This window comes from Neoarius graeffei, chromosome 21 (assembly GCF_027579695.1).
Source record: "Neoarius graeffei isolate fNeoGra1 chromosome 21, fNeoGra1.pri, whole genome shotgun sequence".
Classification (NCBI taxonomy): Eukaryota; Metazoa; Chordata; class Actinopteri; order Siluriformes; family Ariidae; genus Neoarius; species Neoarius graeffei.
The window spans coordinates 36,878,335-36,895,834 of record NC_083589.1 but is presented as its reverse complement, the minus strand read 5'-3'; the positions used below and the strand labels follow the sequence as shown (position 1 = coordinate 36,895,834).

General features: G+C 42.2%; 1 protein-coding gene across 3 annotated transcripts in view; it reads right to left on the bottom strand.

Moving 5' to 3' along the window:
- tbc1d22a (TBC1 domain family, member 22a) overlaps positions 1-17,500 on the bottom strand; it is a 490,669-nt gene that overhangs the window by 411,448 nt on the left and 61,721 nt on the right. The gene's annotated exons all lie outside the window — the stretch shown is intronic.

Below are 17,500 nucleotides of genomic sequence, written 5' to 3'. Positions count from 1 at the left end.
CCGTCAATGGATCGGTCACTCGTCAAACAGTGACCGCAACAGCTTCCAGAGGAATGGCCGAGCGTAGCTGTCAGTCAAACACAAGTTAGCCAATGGGAATGCATTCCTGGACAGCCCGCCCACACGTGAAGTTTGTGCCAAAACTGCAAGCAAAAAGTCAGGGAGCGCAAACGAGAAAGCTGGAATCGCAACCAAAATAAATTACGTCAAACAAAACTGAGAAAGACGCGGAACAAAAATAAAAGGTTTCTGAAGAGTAACAGACTGATATTTTGCACGATTACACAAATAATTTGTTTGCCAGTCTAAAAAAAATTGACTTTTTGTTCTTTTTTTGTATTTTGATTTGTCGTTTTCGTTTGATATTTCACAAGTATTGTATGAACATTTTGGCACAAAATTGCTTCCCTATAATCACTGCTGTTGTAGAACCCAAAAGTGCAGTAAAAATGTCCTATAAAATTTAGATTCAGGAAAAAAAAAAAAAAAAGACTTAAAACCTGTTCTAATTAAGAAGCAAATTAAAAATTCATCATAACAGTATCAATGACACTCGTTTATTCACCAGCACCATGCAGATCAGCTCGCCAGAAGGTGGATTAAAACCACATTAATAGACCTCCATTATGATGTGACTAAAAACCGAACATGAACGTTTCAAGTTCTCGTTTGTTTTGCATTTAAAAAGACGTAATTATGAAATTACAATTACTAAACTCAGACCAATTAGCCTTCAAATTAGCACTCATTCTGCCAGTGGAAATCGCAGTAGTATTATCGATATTGTTTATCACAACGGATTAAAATGAGAATATTTAGTCATAATATTTATGATTATAATAAAGTCTCAAAGTAATGCACTCCGGAGGACAGCGTCGATGTGAACGCCGTTCTCAAGAGTTTCTGCTTTTCCCTTCCCACAGCTCCACAGCAGAGGGCAATGTCTCCCCCTACTGAGTGCCTGAGAAATCATGGCGTGCCTATGAGGGACAGAGAGGACGGCGTAGGAGGGAGAATGCCATCAATGCGCTGCCTCCGTGTCACTGACCTCTGTGAAAGGACAGCCGGCTGATTTATCTCCGTCAGTGCTCTCCTACGACTCACATGAACATGCCTTATCGTAATTATGCAAGCTTTTGGAATTATTTATTTCTGGTATCCCTGCGACTGGCTTTGGGAAAGCAATCAGGCAGCAATGATCAAATTAACACACAGGATGGGAGGAGACAAAAAGACGACGTGGCAGGCTGTGAAGAACCTCTTCACAAACGAAGCGTAACAGGTTTGCGTAAAAAAGTGCTGCGTAAATATCAAAAACGATCACCAAGCCATCCTCATGAGCAGAGGCGATCAGGAAAGCACAGCATCCGTTCGCCCTCGAGCACAGAGAATAACTCTGCGAGCACACGGCGAGTGAAAAAGACCATCAGCTCAGCAGAGTTTATGCAAGGCATCGACCTAATCTTCCATTCATGGGCACGGGGATTTCTTCCGCCTCACTGATTACTGCTGCACGAGAGCTTCTGCTCGCCTATCGAGAGGAGAAAATAAACCCACCGGGGCCTGAATAAACATAAGAGAAGAAGTGTTTCAGACTAAATTGTCTTGAATATGCAGAATCATAAAATAATCCACAAGAAAATTTCAGCCTATGAGGAAACAGGAAAGGCCAGGTGCGAGCTTTCCAACCTTGGCTTTACACCTGAAACTGCATTTATCATCCGTCTGCATGCGAGTTTTTATCCTCGCCAAACTGACAGCGACCACAGGAGACCAGACCAACAAAGCTAGAGTCGCTGAAACTTGCATGAAGTGTCAGGGTTTTGATGTCGGATGAATCGTGTCGAATTATGCACTGATCTCTACGGACAGACAGATACATACATTTACAAAGTTCTCTACAGGTCCACCATCTTCATGCAAAATTTTTAGACTTGAGACCATTTTTAGTCTGTGTGAGTGATGTTTTGTTCATAGTTTAGGTTGTTTTGGGGTTTTCCCCATTCACAGTATATTATGCATATCCAATGCTCAGTGTAAATGAGTCCACCCTGTTTGAAAACTAACATTTTAAACAATCTCTCAATGAACACAAACAATTTCCAAAATGTTGACGAGACAAAGTTTAATATAACATCTGTTTAACTTATAACGGGAAAGTAAGGTTAATAATATAACTTAGATTACACATTTTTCAGTTTTACTCAAATTAGGGTGGTGCAAAAATGAGTACACCCCACAACAAAAACTACTACATCTAGTACTTTGTATGGCCTCCATGATTTTTAATGACAGCACCAAGTCTTCTAGGCATGGAATGAACAAGTTGGCGACATTTTGCAACATCAATCTTTTTCCATTCTTCAACAATGACCTCTTTTAGTGACTGGATGCTGGATGGAGAGTGATGCTCAACTTGTCTCTTCAGAATTCCCCAAAGAAAATAATTTATTTCTACCACAAAGGTGAAGGCTACAAGAAGATCAGCAAAGCTTTACTTATCAGTCAGAATACTGTAGCAAAAGTGGTACAAAAATTAAAGAAAGATGGAACTGCAACCATCTCACAGAGACGTCCAGGTCATCCACGGAAGTTAACACCTCGACAGGAGCGTCTTCTGATGAGAAGGGTTGAAGAAAATCGGCATGCAAGTTCACTGCAGTTATCTAAAGAAGCAGAAAGCCAAACTGGGGTGACTATTTCCCGTGATACAATACGGCGTACGCTGCAGAGGAATGGCATGCATGGATGCCATCCACAAAAGAAGCCTCTCCTAAAGCCCAGGCACAAAAAAGCCCACCTAGAGTTTGCCAGGGTCCATGCTGACAAAGATGAAGACTACTAGGGGTGTTTTCACACCTGGTCCCCTTTAAAGGAACCAGACTCAGTCCTCTTTAAGTGGACCAACAGAAAAAGAACTCAGTTGTTTTTGTGTTCACACTGTGAATTTATTACAAAGAGGACTGGGTTCTCTTTCTGGTCCAGTTAAGCTTTGATGGGGCCTCAGTCCTCTTTCTGTTCACACCAGGTCCTCTAGAGCCCTCAGACCCCCAGTGCACGGAATTCTGGGTAATTTTCTCTTGAATCAAAATGTCTGCTGCCATGCTTGCCCTGCTGTATTCTTTGATCAAAATAGTGCGGATTAAGGAAAATAAATGCATTATATATATATATATAAGTGCTGTCAAAAATGTCGCGTTATTAACGCGTTAACTTGACTCAATTTTAACGGCGATAATTTTTTTATCGCGAGATTAACGCTCTGTGACATGATGTAGGTTTTTCATAAGCTTTTGAAACTGCCAGGAACTTGGAACAGAGACTTTGCTTAGAAAAACGATAGCAGGTAGACTGTAATGCCACGCCCCGCACAGCCAGAGTCCTCTGCCCTCCTCCCCCAAAGAACCAGCGCAGGCAGCTCGTGCTGCCGCGCCTCGGGACGAAGAGCCACGGTGCTCGGCTTAGGTTTCGTTTTCCCATCGGCGGCTCCAGCCCGACTTTGCAGTGGCTGTGACAAGACGTGTTATACGGAGCCGTAGTAACTCGTCCCCTCACTTTTAATTACCCGAGCGCACGCCTTAACGCAAAGCGTGTGCACGGGTTATAACTCGTGCGCGCGCATTAATATCTCGTGCACACGCCTTATAAGTCGTTCCCACGCTTTGTTATTTTTTTATTCACCATGTCCCCTCTACGGCTCCGTAGTGTTATGTTCTGCAAAAAAAAAAACATTGGTACAAAGCAAGCCCATTCACTTTATGCTGATAAGAGAATTACAATGGTTTTTCATGTGACAAAAATGTCCGATTAAATTGCGATTAATCGCGAGTTAACTATGACAGTCGCGACATTAATCGCGATTAAATATTTTAATCACTTGACAGCACTAATATATATATATAAAATATAGTTATATTACTGTGGCCGACTCATCAGTCAGTCAGTTCAGAGAACTGTAAAGCGGCTGTGGTAAGTTCCAAAAGGAAGTTGAGTTTCCCTGCTACAGTCACGTGACCAACTACGGCAAACGAAGAAGGTTAAACTACAGTGAAAAAGGCGAAGTGAACCCGGTGCACCTTTTGTTCACAATGCGCAGATTAGGCGAACCGTACTGTTGATTTTTAGCGAACCGTACTGAGACCACCTCCTGAGGTGGTCTGAGTTCGGTTCACTTTAAAGGGGTCTGGGTACGGTTGGAGTGTTCACATACGGTATGCGCAAAAAATGCTGAGTCATCGATCTGAGTTTGGTTAGATGGCTGAAAGGGACCAAGTGTGAAAACACCCTAGGACTCTATACTCTGGAGTGATGAGACCAAGATAAATGTTTTTGGAACTGATGGCTTCGAAACTGTATGGCGTCGCAAAGGTGAGGAATACAAAGAAAAATGCCTGGTGCCTACAGTGAAACATGGTGGTGGCAGTGTCCTTATGTGGGGCTGCATGAGTGCTGCTGGTGTCGGGGAGCTGCATTTCATTGATAGCATCATGAATTCACAGATGTATTGCTCTATACTGAAAGAGAAGATTCTACCATCACTCCGTGCCCTTGGTTGTTGTGCACTTTCCAACATGACTAAACACACATCTCAGGCCACTGTTGGATTTCTGAATAAGAACAGGGTGAAAGTGATTCAGTGGCCAAGTACGTCTCCTGATCTGAACCCACTTGAACACCTATGGGGAATTCTGAAGAGACAAGTTGAGCATCGCTCTCCATCCAGCATCCAGTCACTAAAAGAGGTCATTGTTGAAGAATGGAAAAAGATTGATGTTGCAAAATGTCGCCAACTTGTTCATTCCATGCCTAGAAGACTTGGTGCTGCCATTAAAGGGGAACAGAGGGCAATATATAGAGTAAATATAACAATAAAAAACACAATGACGAACCTTATTCAAGACTTACAAAAGTTTTTTGTTCTAAGGTTGGAAAGTTATAGTGTTTTGAAAGTAGCTCGAGCAAACTATTTTCGCAGTTTGAACAGCCCACCATGATATTAATTTTATCCAATCAGAATGCACCTTAATTTTCTCTGCCTAACACTCATGACGTATGTATGTGCCCAGTTGTAAATAAACAATATGGCTCATTGAGGTTGGAAATACCCGTTTCTGCCTCTTGCGACGATTTCGCAAGTCCACGGGTGGCGCCTATCTCATTGCAGCAAATAAATTCGGCTGGACTCGTGAGCAACTCCACGTTACATTTTCCGCACGAGCACCACGCCGTGTCACCTGCACGCAGACGCTCTGCCCCACGCTCAGCATCAGTATCGGTCTCATCCTCGCCGTCATCCGAGCTTTCTTCTCTTATTTCGTCATCACCGGAGTCGAGAGTACCTCTCCTAGGTTCAAACTGGTACCCTTCTAAGCCATAGCCTGCTTGCAGTGTGTCTTGCGGGATCTCTTCGTACGATTCGAAGACTCTCTACCCTGGGTGGTAGATTTCGCTTTCACTTGATGCGCCCGATGCCATGATTACACGAGTTCCACTAGTGCAGTGGGTAGGGCTGACGTCACGGTCCTTTAAAAATGGCGACTCTTGTGCAGTTTAGCGTACCGACTATTAATAAAGTATTATATTTACAATTACCAAGATATTTCGTTGTTTTCTAGTACATAAATTTGATAGAATACTTATGAATACGTTACTTTGTCACATCAGCAACCGTATATGTTATATTTTGGACCCCTTTAAAAATCATGGAGGCCATACAAAGTACTAGATGTAGTAGTTTTTGTTGTGGGGTGTACTCATTTTTGCACCACCCTAATTTGAGTAAAACTGAAAAAATGTGTAATCTAAGTTAGATTATTAACCTTACTTTCCCGTTATAAGTTAAACAGATGTTATATTAAACTTTGTCTCGTCAACATTTTGGAAATTGTTTGTGTTCATTGAGATATTGTTTAAAATGTTACTTTTCAAAGGGGGTGCACTCATTTACGCTCAGCACTGTCTAAGGGAATTTATGTTTAAAATCTCATGCGTTAAAATGGAGTGAGTAATAATGTAGAGTAACTATGATAAATGCATGTAGAATAAAAACAGCAGACGACATTGACTGTATGAATGTATTATTGATCTACTGTAATAATTTTACGTGTGTGTGTTATGATTTCCATTTCACATTGTTTTTCATGCAAAGCAGTACGTGCTACAAACCAACTTTGATTTCTCGAGCAAGCCAGACCTCGAGCTCTGTTCCAGCATCTGATACAGTTCATCAATAAACACTGCCAAACATGCACGATTCTCTCCTTCAACAGGGTTCCTGCTGGCGCTCGTCACACTCGTCGCTGACCAACATAATCCATCGGTGACGAAGACAAAATTCCTCGCGGTCATTACAGTGACGAATGTACTTATCGTGATCATAAGTCATCTTTTATAGAAATCCCTTTCTGGAAAAGCCAGAGCGTAAACAATGACCAAATAAGCGCCAAGCTTTAACCAGTTGCAGTACGCCTTAAAGAGGAACTGAAGGCAAATTTATCATCAAAAATCTACTTCTCATTTTATAAAATGCAGGAATGCATTTCTGATCGCTATTTTGTCACTGCTGTAGCAAGTTATGAGTGTGTGAAATATGCTCTGTAATACATCAGTCCATACGTCAAAGCGATGGCCGTAAACGAGATTCGTTGAGACCTGTGCGAGACACTGTAGGACGGAAGTAAAACGTACAGCGGAAATCCAAGTGACCAACATCTGCCAACATCATCAAAAGACGCGCGCGCCCTCTTTCGAATGCTGATGTAATCAAGCCGGAAGTTTTCCCTGTGTCCGAAATCGCTCCCTACTCACTATACAGGGCACTCTAATAGCAGGGACGCCATTTTGTAGTGCTGTCCGAAACCTTAGTGAGGATTATGTGGGAAATGCGCTCAATAGCCTATAATGTGTGTTTATCACAAAAATACATGCATGTGTTTATTATTTTGAAAACCCACCAGCCGCCTGATCTGGCACGTTTTAATTGTGCGACAGTAATGATGTAAATACCAACGCGATGGAATCGTCCTTATCCTGTTGTCTTTCCAACTCTTCTCTACTCGTCACGGTGGTTTAAGTGGTTAGCACGGTCGCCTCACAGCAAGAAGGTCCTGGGTTCAAGCCCCGTGGCCGGCGAGGGCCTTTCTGTGTGGAGTTTGCATGTTCTCCCCGTGGGTTTCCTCCGGGTGCTCCGGTTTCCCCCACAGTCCAAAGACATGCGGTTAGGTTAATATGGGACGGTCTTGGGCTGAGGTGCCCTTGAGCGAGGCACCGAACTCCCAACTGGTCCCCGGGCGCTGTTAGCATGGCTGCCCACTGCTCTGGGTATGTGTGTGTGCTCACTGCTTCAGATGGGTTAAATGCAGAGAGGAATTTCACAAGTGTGTGATGAATAAAGTTGTGCTTTCTTTCTTTCTTTCTTTCTTTCTATTCCACATTGGTTCGAAGTCGTATGGAATAATCTCCATCACTGATGAAGCTGGCAAATCTCGAAATTAATCTAAACTGGAATGATATGGCGATCTGGCCGATGTGTAAACAGTTTTCAAAATGGCGGCGCTGACACGTCATGTTTCAAGTCTCGCACAAGTCTTGTGAAGATCGCATGGATCAGCGACGCCTGCTGTGGACCAAACGAACTACATTCGACATGGCTAAAAACCGAAAAGGCCGATAAGCGTAATATAACATGCCAATATGAGTCATGATATAAGGTTAAAAAAAAAAAAAGTAATTGAATAAAACATTAATTAAGAATTAAAGCAAGTTTAAAAATGACTTCAGTTCCCCTTTAATCGGCCGGGTGTGGTGGTGTAATTATCTCTGCGTGAACCAAACGATTACGCAGTGTAAGCTGGTCAAGTTTTTTGGGCGAGTTTCTTCAAGCAGTGACAACGATTTAAGGGCCGAAAGAGTCATGGGGGAGGCACACTCCGAGTCCATACCATCCCTGAGCACATCGGACAGTGTCAGTAATACAGGGGTCAGGAAAAAAAAAAAAAGGAAACCGCCAAAGTGAAAGTGCTGTCAGCCGGCAAGTGACTGAAGGGAGCTCTGTTTCGAGGAGTGTGGTGTGTTGAGTCCTCGTGGCGAATGTATGATGAAGAATGTGGCGTCATTCTGTGTTCAGTTTGTAAATCGATGGGAAATTTGGATTCCTTCACTGTTGGTTGGTCCAAGTTGTGTGTGAAATCAAGTTGTGTGTTGAAGTAAAGGCTAAAGGGAGTCCTAATACCTCGTCTGAGTAATTCCAAGTTAAAATAACCTTCAGTAAGCTCAAACTAAAGAGGTTTATTTTAGCTTGATGGTGCACAGGGAGTCCAAAATCAAGTCTTGCGTATTAGAGGCTGGAGTGGAGCCCAAATTTTATATGTAATGGAGAGGCCTAGCTGCATCTGTACAAATATTTGAATTGTGCCAGTTTGGTTGGTATTAAGGCTGGCACGATTCACCGATATATCACAATTTCTGCAGCCACGATTCGCGTATTGCATTGTCCACAAGTATTGCGATACCTTACCCTCACTGGTCATTTCATTCATTTTTTGTTTTCAAACGATTTTCGTTGAAGAAACTCACAATTTTTACTTCTGTTCAGCTCCGAAGCGTCTTACAACGGAGGCTGCCATTTTGGATCTCGCAAAATCACGCTCGCTTAAACAGGGATGTGTTGGAAGCTGGCGCCGTCTATCATTTCTGCTTTACGTTTTTAAGGTAGTGCGGTGATATTTCACTCGTAGCTAGTTAATCGGTAGTTATTTGACATATTATTTCACAAATCCTATCATAGTTTTTCAAAAAGTGAAGGAGGATAAAATGCCCATCGCAAACGCTCCAATTGGGTACACACCTCCAGTTTGGAGATATTTGGGGAAATTAGCATTTTTCAACCATACTTTTGTTTTTGTCTTTTGAATTACATTTTACCAAAATGTTAGATAATATACAATGTATCGCGATACGCATCATATCGTATCGTGACCCTACCCAACAATGCCACCCTTAGTTGGTATAAACCTGTATTAAGTCCAATTGCTAAGTTGGTACCTAAGAAAAAAAAGAAAAAGTGAAGAATACTTCTTTGACTTACCGACTAGTGGCCTAGTGGTAGCGTGTCCGCCTCTCGATCGGGAGATCGTGAGTTCTATTCACGGTCGGGTCATACCAAAGACCATCAAAAAAATGGTACCTACTGCCATCTGGCAAGGCACGCTGCAATACAGATGTGCATGGGGAGTTAAACTCTCGTGGTTACCAGAGGACTAGCCCCCCACTGTAACCCTACCTATGTAATAGGCGAGAGGCCGAGGGCTATGGAAACGGAGATCGGCGCCGCCCGATGCGCCACATACAGAGTGGGCCTGGTTAGTACTTGAGTGGGAGACTGCCTAGGAATACCAGGTACTGTAAGGCGTGGGAAGGACTTTAACTTTAAACTTCTTTGACTTAATTTTTCAAGGAAAAAAAATGGAGAATATTTTTCAGAACCCAGCAGAAGCGCTGCTTTCATCACTGCTAACTATTTCAAATGATGGCGATGATGTGAAAATGGGATTCCATGAACATTTTTATATCCCATGACTCTATGCATATAAAGAGCTTTACGGTTCTCCCTATATACAGGACCAGTCAAAAGTTTGGGCGCACCGTCTAATTCAGTATTTTTTCTTTATTTTTATTCATTAAAACGTCTTAAAAGTAATGATGGATGTCATTTCCGTTTACTTCGTTACTTCTTGACATAATCTGGATTACTACAGTTGTGGAATAGGGCTATTGACTGTATTTTTATTATTTACTGTTTGATCTGAAACACATGAAGGCGGCTAGAAATTGCGCTAATTAACCTTTGACGAGGCACCTGTTAATTGAAAAGTGTTCCAAATGACTACCTCATGACGCTGGTTAAGAGAATGACAAGAGAGTCTAAAGCGTCATCAAGGTAAACGCTGGCTACTTTGAAGAATCTAAACTATGAAACACATTTTGGGGTTTTTTAAAACACCTTTTTGTTTACCACATAATTCCATATCTCTTCCATGTGTTATTTCATGGCTCTGAGGTCTTCAGTATTGTTCTACAACGTAGAAAATATTCACAATACAGAAAGTGAGTAGGTGTGTCCAGACTTCTGACTGGTACTGTACATGTAGGTTTCCTCTCTCCTCCAAACAACACGTGGGTAGGTGGACTGATGTGTCCAAATTGCCCCAGGTATGAAGGAGCGCGTTATACCGCGAGTTGGCCTCGTGGTTAGCGTGTCCGCCTCTCGATCGGGAGATCACGAGTTCTCTTCACGGTCGGGTCAGACCAAAGACCATCATAAAAATGGTACCTACTGCCGTCTGGCAAGGCAAGCTGCAATACAGATGCGAGTGGGGAGTCAAACTCTCGCGGTTACCAGAGGACCCGCCCCCCACTGTAACCCTAGCTATGTAATAGGCGAGAGGCCGAGGGCTACGGAAACGGAGATCGGCGCCGCTCTATGCGCCACATGGCGTGGGAAGGACTTTGATTGATGGAGTGTATAATTGTGGGTGCCCTGTGATGGCCACTGAGGATATATTCTCACTTCACCTTTACATCTGGTCAGGTTCTGGATCCACAGTGACTCTGACCAAGATAAAGAGCAGCTTCTGAAGAACAATGAACCATTTCAGTGCACAGAAGAGCTTAAACACAGAACTGTTAAGAGCTAAATCAGACCGATTCTGAAGGTTGTGGCCAGAAAAGCGTACAAAACCATATTAGCCACTCTGTATCCAGTGGGCGGAGCCATCCTGAGGTTGATACTCGCCTGTGTATTAACACCGGCACTAATACTACAGCATCCCTATCTGTTATTCGTATAAATATGGAGGTGATAATCGGAAATCGTGCATGCTGATTGGTCGAGAGATTCGGACTATTTCTCAATAATCAGCTCGAACGATTCGGCGAAATGTCAGCCGATCGCTTTGTCACTATAAGTGAGGAAGAATTGCAAATTATGAAAGAAAGTGCTGTTCCTAAAAGCACGAAAGATGCTACGAAGTTTGGTCTAAAACTATTCAAAGCTAAGGTGGAATTGTGATTTATTCATCCATTTCAAAACAAAGTATTTTATAGGACTCAGCAGAGATAAGTGACAAGCCTGTGTGCGCCGTTATTACATTTGCATGCCGCTTCTGAAGTTTGAAATAAATTACATCTTTCCGAATATGATTTTTTTTTTTATTTAAAAAAAAAAAATCACCTGCATATTTATCCGAAAACAATTCTAAGCCTAAGGCTCAGTAAATATCGGTGAATAATAACCTCGGTTTCATCTCGGTTATTATTCACTTCACCTTCCGAGAATAACTGAATTAAAACACAAATTATTTGAGATGTCGAAGATACAAGCAAGCTGATTTGACTCATCCATCAACAGTTGCTTGGTTACGGAAAAAATAAATAAATAAAAAGACAAGCAAACGTCACTTGTTTCCTCAAGACTACACAAAATCTTTGGCCACAGAGCCACGTCCACTTCAGGTTTTCGAGTGAAGCGGATTGCCAGCCGACAGCACTGGCTTCATAACTGAAAAGCGTTTCATGAATTCAGGCTCGACTCTATTCACGGTCCGTCATTGCCCCTCATCATCTTAATGTACTGGGTTATTTGATTTGTTGCGGTAAAAACGTGACGTTTTATTTGAAATGTGCTCCGCAGCACAGCGTGAAACGAACATTCAAAAGTCAGTTTTACTGGACCGTACCACCAGCCCGTGACATCCTGCAGGAGTACGGAGAGAACATCTTAAAAAGGTGCATCGGTTACCAGTTCTCCAGAAATAAAAATAATTATTTTTTTCGCGGACCAAATCCTGCGCTCTGATTGGCTGGCGAGCGGGTCTGTATCCTACGATATGGACCCCGGTTACGGACCTCTGGCGACTCGCTCGTTCACAACAACAACAAACATGGTAGCATTTTTTGTCAACATTTATCTTTTTTCTAAGATTTATTTATAAGATTATCAAAAATCTTATAAAAATTTGCCAGTATTTCTCAGGAGAATAGCATTAATTTTACAGCATGGATAGCGATAACGACAGTGTTCACTGCGAAAGTGAGTTTTATTACCCTGAGGAAGAAGAAATAAAAGAAAACATTTCAGGAGAAAGCTAAAACCTGTAACTGTTGCTAACGCCGAGCAAAAACATGGCTGAATCCTGAATGACTCCTATTTGTATAAATAGGGGACTACATAGGTGGCAAAATGTAGTTTTTTTCCTGCCATGGAAGTGCACTTGTATACCGAGGAGGAAGCAATTTGCATTACAGCCGTGAATGAGGATTCAAAATGGCGGCTCGCCTCGATTTTCCCTTTCGGGCGCTCTCATTTTCTGTTAGAATTTGGTAAAGAAAAAAATAAATATATTATTTACCAGCTTAAGGTCGGTCCGTATGGTGAAATACCGTGACCTCGGCCTCGAATACTGACCTCGGCCCAGAGGGCCTCGCTCAGTACTTTCAAGACCTCGGTCACGGTATTTCATGAAACGGACATTTTTATATCCTCAAACGTTTTTGACGTTCGACAGAAATGAGGTGGAAGTTTTGACATGGCAGAAATGGATGTTCAGGTCTCCAGTGCTCCATCCAAAATTACATACAACAGTAATAAGTATCGAAAGTGCACATTTCCGACAGTAACTCTGATGAACCTGCGGCAGAGCACCGTTTTGACGGACTATTTAGTCAGGCAGCGTGTGACTTTAGGAGGAGTCCAGGAATATTCTGACAAGAGCTCGATCTCCTGTTCCATCATCTCCAGAACTGAGGGATTACTGGGCATGGGGTTTGTATCACCACACTAACAAGAACTGAATTTCAAGGAAATAAGTTAATAAATAAATAAATGAAACTAATGTATTCATATAAAAGATTTCCATCTCGCCACACAAGGACAAACACACAATGCTTCCTTTCAGCAAACACTGGCCTATTAATAACAGCAGCTTATTAGACAAGAGGAACAAGATTCACTTGTTTTCGACAAAAACATGAAAAACAAGAGTGCTCTGAGAGCACAACATCCCCCGCCGGCAACTCGGCCATAACTCTGGTCAAATGTGAATGAATTGAACGAAATTGCAATCTGCGTATTACCGACATAGAACAAAGAATCCTGTCAAGTTGCGTGAAATTCTTCCAAAAATTATGAGAGGAGTTGATTTCAGAAAGTGAGCACCCTTCCCGGGACAGACATCGCCACGACATAATCCCCCTTCCGGCCTTTCGGCCAGCGGCGGATAATAAAAATTGTGAAGGAAGTTGATTTCAGAAAGCAAGCACACCTTGATGAAATTGCCAAAAGTACAAGTTTGTTAATAATCAAGGGCATAACTCTGGTAAAATTTGCCCAAATTAAACGAAATTTCAATCTGCGTATAACTGTCATATAACAAAGGCTTTTGCCAAGTTGAGTGAAATTCCTCCACTAATTGTGAGAGGAGTTGATTTCAGAAGAACGTACACCCTCATGAAATTGTCAAAGTACAAGTTATTTAATCACGGCTCAAAACCCTGGTAACATGTTCACAAATTAAATTAAATCGCAGTATGCGTATTACCGTCATATAACAAGGCCTTTTGCCAAGCTTCGAGAAATTAATCCAAAAATTGTGAGAGGAGTTGACGTCAGAAGGCGAGCACACCTCCATGAAATTGTCAAAAGTATAATTCTGTTAGGGCAGCACGGTGGTGTAGTGGTTAGCGCTGTCGCCTCACAGCAAGAAGGTCCGGGTTCGAGCCCCGTGGCCGGCGAGGGCCTTTCTGTGCGGAGTTTGCATGTTCTCCCCGTGTCCGCGTGGGTTTCCTCCGGGTGCTCCGGTTTCCCCCACAGTCCAAAGACATGCAGGTTAGGTTAACTGGTGACTCTAAATTGACCGTAGGTGTGAATGTGAGTGTGAATGGTTGTCTGTGTCTATGTGTCAGCCCTGTGATGACCTGGCGACTTGTCCAGGGTGTACCCCGCCTTTCGCCCGTAGTCAGCTGGGATAGGCTCCAGCTTGCCTGCGACCCTGTAGAACAGGATAAAGCAGCTACAGATAATGAGATGAGATAATTTTGTTAATCAAGGGCCACAAGTCTGGTAAAATGTGAAAGAATTTAATGAAATTACAATGTGCGTATGAATGACATAACAATGCCTCGTCAAGTTTCGTGAAATTCCTCCAAAAACCGTGAGAGGAGTTGATTTCAGAAGGTGAGCACCCTTCCCGGGACGGACGGACATCACCACGACATAATCCACCTTCAGGCCTTTTGGCCAGCGGGGGATAAAAACAGAACGTGATCATTTGCAAAATCATGGAAACCCTATATTTCCTTGAAAATAGGACAAAGACGACATATTAAATGTTGAAACTGAGAAATTTTACACCCTCATGAAATTGTCAAAGTACACGTTATTTAATCAAGGTGTCAAAACTATGGGAAAATTTTCACAAACTACATTAAATCGCAGTATGCGTATTACCGTCATATAACAAGGCCTTTTGCCAAGCTTCGAGAAATTCGTCCAAAAATTGTGAGAGGAGTTGACGTCAGAAGGCGAGCACACCTTCATGAAATTGTAAAAGTACAAGGTTGTTAATCAAGGGCTGGAACTCTGGTAAAATGTGACAGAATTGAACAAAATTACAATATGCGTACTACTGACATATAACAATGCCTTTTACCAAGTTTGGTGAAATTCCTTCAAATATTGTGAGAGGAGTTAATTTCAGAAGGAAAACACTCTCATGAAACTGTCAAATTATAGTTTTGTTAATCAAGGGCTGTAACTCTGGTAAAATGTGACCGAACTAAACGAAATTACAATCTGTCTATTAGCGACACATAACAAAAAATCCTGCCAAGTTTCGTGAAATTCCTCCAAAAATTGTGAGAAGAGTGCATTTCAGAAGGTGAGCACCGTTCCCGGGACGGACATGGCAATGACATAATCCTCCTTTGGGCCTTTCAGCCAGTGGGGGATTTAAAAAAAATAAATAAATAAAAATAAAAACCATTCGGAACTTTACATAATCAAACCCCAGATGTTTTCAAAGAATTAAAATGCTTGACAAAATTGCAATAAATTTCAGATCAGGAGTTAACAGGCGGCACGGTGGTGTAGCGGCTCGCGCTGTCGCCTCACAGCAAGAAGGTCCGGGTTCGAGCCCCGTGGCCGGCGAGGGCCTTTCTGTGTGGAGTTTGCATGTTCTCCCCGTGTCCGCGTGGGTTTCCTCCGGGTGCTCCGGTTTCCCCCACAGTCCAAAGACATGCAGGTTAGGTTAACTGGTGACTCTAAATTGACTGTAGGTGTGAATGTGAGTGTGAATGGTTGTCTGTGTCTGTGTGTCAGCCCTGTGATGACCTGGCGACTTGTCCAGGGTGTACCCCGCCTCTCACCCATAGTCAGTTGGGATAGGCTCCAGGTAGCCTGCGACCCTGTAGAACAGGATAAAGCGGCTACAGATAATGGATGGATGGATGGATACATGGATCTAACAGTTAGTGTAGTCTCAAATCTATAGTTTATTCCACCCACGATAATTTTCGGCCAATGTTGAGAAAATTTTCCTAAAATTTATTCAACATTTCAAAATGACCTGCACCTTCAAAGACACATCCGCATTCAATAAAATAAAAAAAAAAGTCAAGAATAGTTTTATTTTATATTCAATTTTTTTTTTAAGAAACAGCACTACCACCACCATGCTTCATTTATTCACAAATCAGTTGTGTAACAAACGGATTAACTCAAGTTCGTGTTATAACAGGAGGTTCCAGGTTCAAACCTCACGGCCAGCAGGGGCCTTTCTGTGTGGAGTTTGTTTCCTCCCCACAGCCCAAAGACACGAGATTAACTGGCGACTCAAAACTGCCTGTAGTGTGTGAATGGTTGAGAGGAGAAAACCTCGATAACGATCCAGTAGAAGGCAACAGAAACCACGACTGTAATTCTTCCCTCGAAACTTTTTTTGATTGGAAGAAAAACTGTCAGAGCGACCACGCCACTGCAGTGATCTCCCAAACAGAGAGAGTTTTATTATTTTATGAATGATCAAGCGTTGTTTTTACACTTATGCTTTTTACTTTTGTTTGTTCGTTAAGCAAACAACAACATCTGATGTTGAGAAAATAAATATTTCCCGAATAACTTATACAGTGTTTATGTGATAAGTAAAAATGTACCTGATAGTTAAAATGTAATACTTGTTATAGCCGGATAGTTAAAAGTGAATAATTCTAATTTTACAATAATTTACAGGGGGATGGTGATGGGCTGGAAGGAGTAACTGCATTTGTGTCAAAATTGTCAAGTAAAATGCGTTTACCGTTCATAACAGTATTCTTTTAATAATATTAACAGTTACCAGTCATATTTATGCTTGTATGTTGAAATTAATGTGAGGTTAAAATTAATTCGCTAACATCATAACAAATGCACCTACTCAGGCGACATTGAGATGGATACTTTGCTATGCATCAAAAATGGTGTGTTGGGGGGTGTTTTGGACACCAACGTCAAGAAGGACAAGGCGTCAATCGACAGGGTGGAGAAATTAAAAATTCTGAAAATTAACGAGCCCACTAACTAAATAAAAGTTCCTCTTGCTGCCAGCGGTGTCGTCGAGTCACTAAACCTCGAGTCCAGTCTCGAGTCCCCAGTGATCAAGTCAAGAAAAAAAATAAATAAAAATTTCGAGTCCAGTCCACTATTGTTCTCGGACTCGACTCGGATCAAGACTCCAACCGCACCGGTTTCAGCGCCATTAACATTAATTTGTTCCTGAACATGGCGTATGAACAGGTGAATGTGCTTCTCTTTATCAGGGAGTGTGAAGTATTCTGTCAGAGATGGGTGGGAGACGGATGAAGGTGTGTTTATTTATACAAGTGAAGACGGTAAACAATCCAGAACGGCAGGCAAAATCAAGGCAACAGGTTGAGCGACGCAAAACAGGCCGTCGTAGACTCGGCAGGATCAAAGACGAGAAACAGGAAATCAGTGATCAGGAAACCAGACAAGGAAATAAGGCTCGGTAATGCATCAGACACGCAACTCAATACTTCGCAAAGCAAGTGTGTTTTCAGGGGTTTTTTATATCGGCGCACTGATTGCGCCTTCAAGTGCATATCACGGGTAAATTCAGGAGCAAGATCAATGTAATTCTCCTATTTTATATTAAACTTTGGTCAAATATCTGGAACATTCTGCATTCTCTGCAATTTTTTTTACCCTGCGCAGTACCAGAAAAATTCAGTGGAAATCAAGCCATTTGAGGCGAATTGGTCTGCCTCTGAAAAAACTTGGCATTTGGATTTCCCGGCAAACACTGATTTTCGTGACGTCGCGTGTGGGACGCCTCCTTCTGAATCCTACGTCAACGCTGGTTTATGAGAAAACGACCTGGTGGTTTTCTGCAAATTTCTTCAACGTTATCGCGTAATTATTAAAATGGTTAACAGATGTATCGTAGGAGGG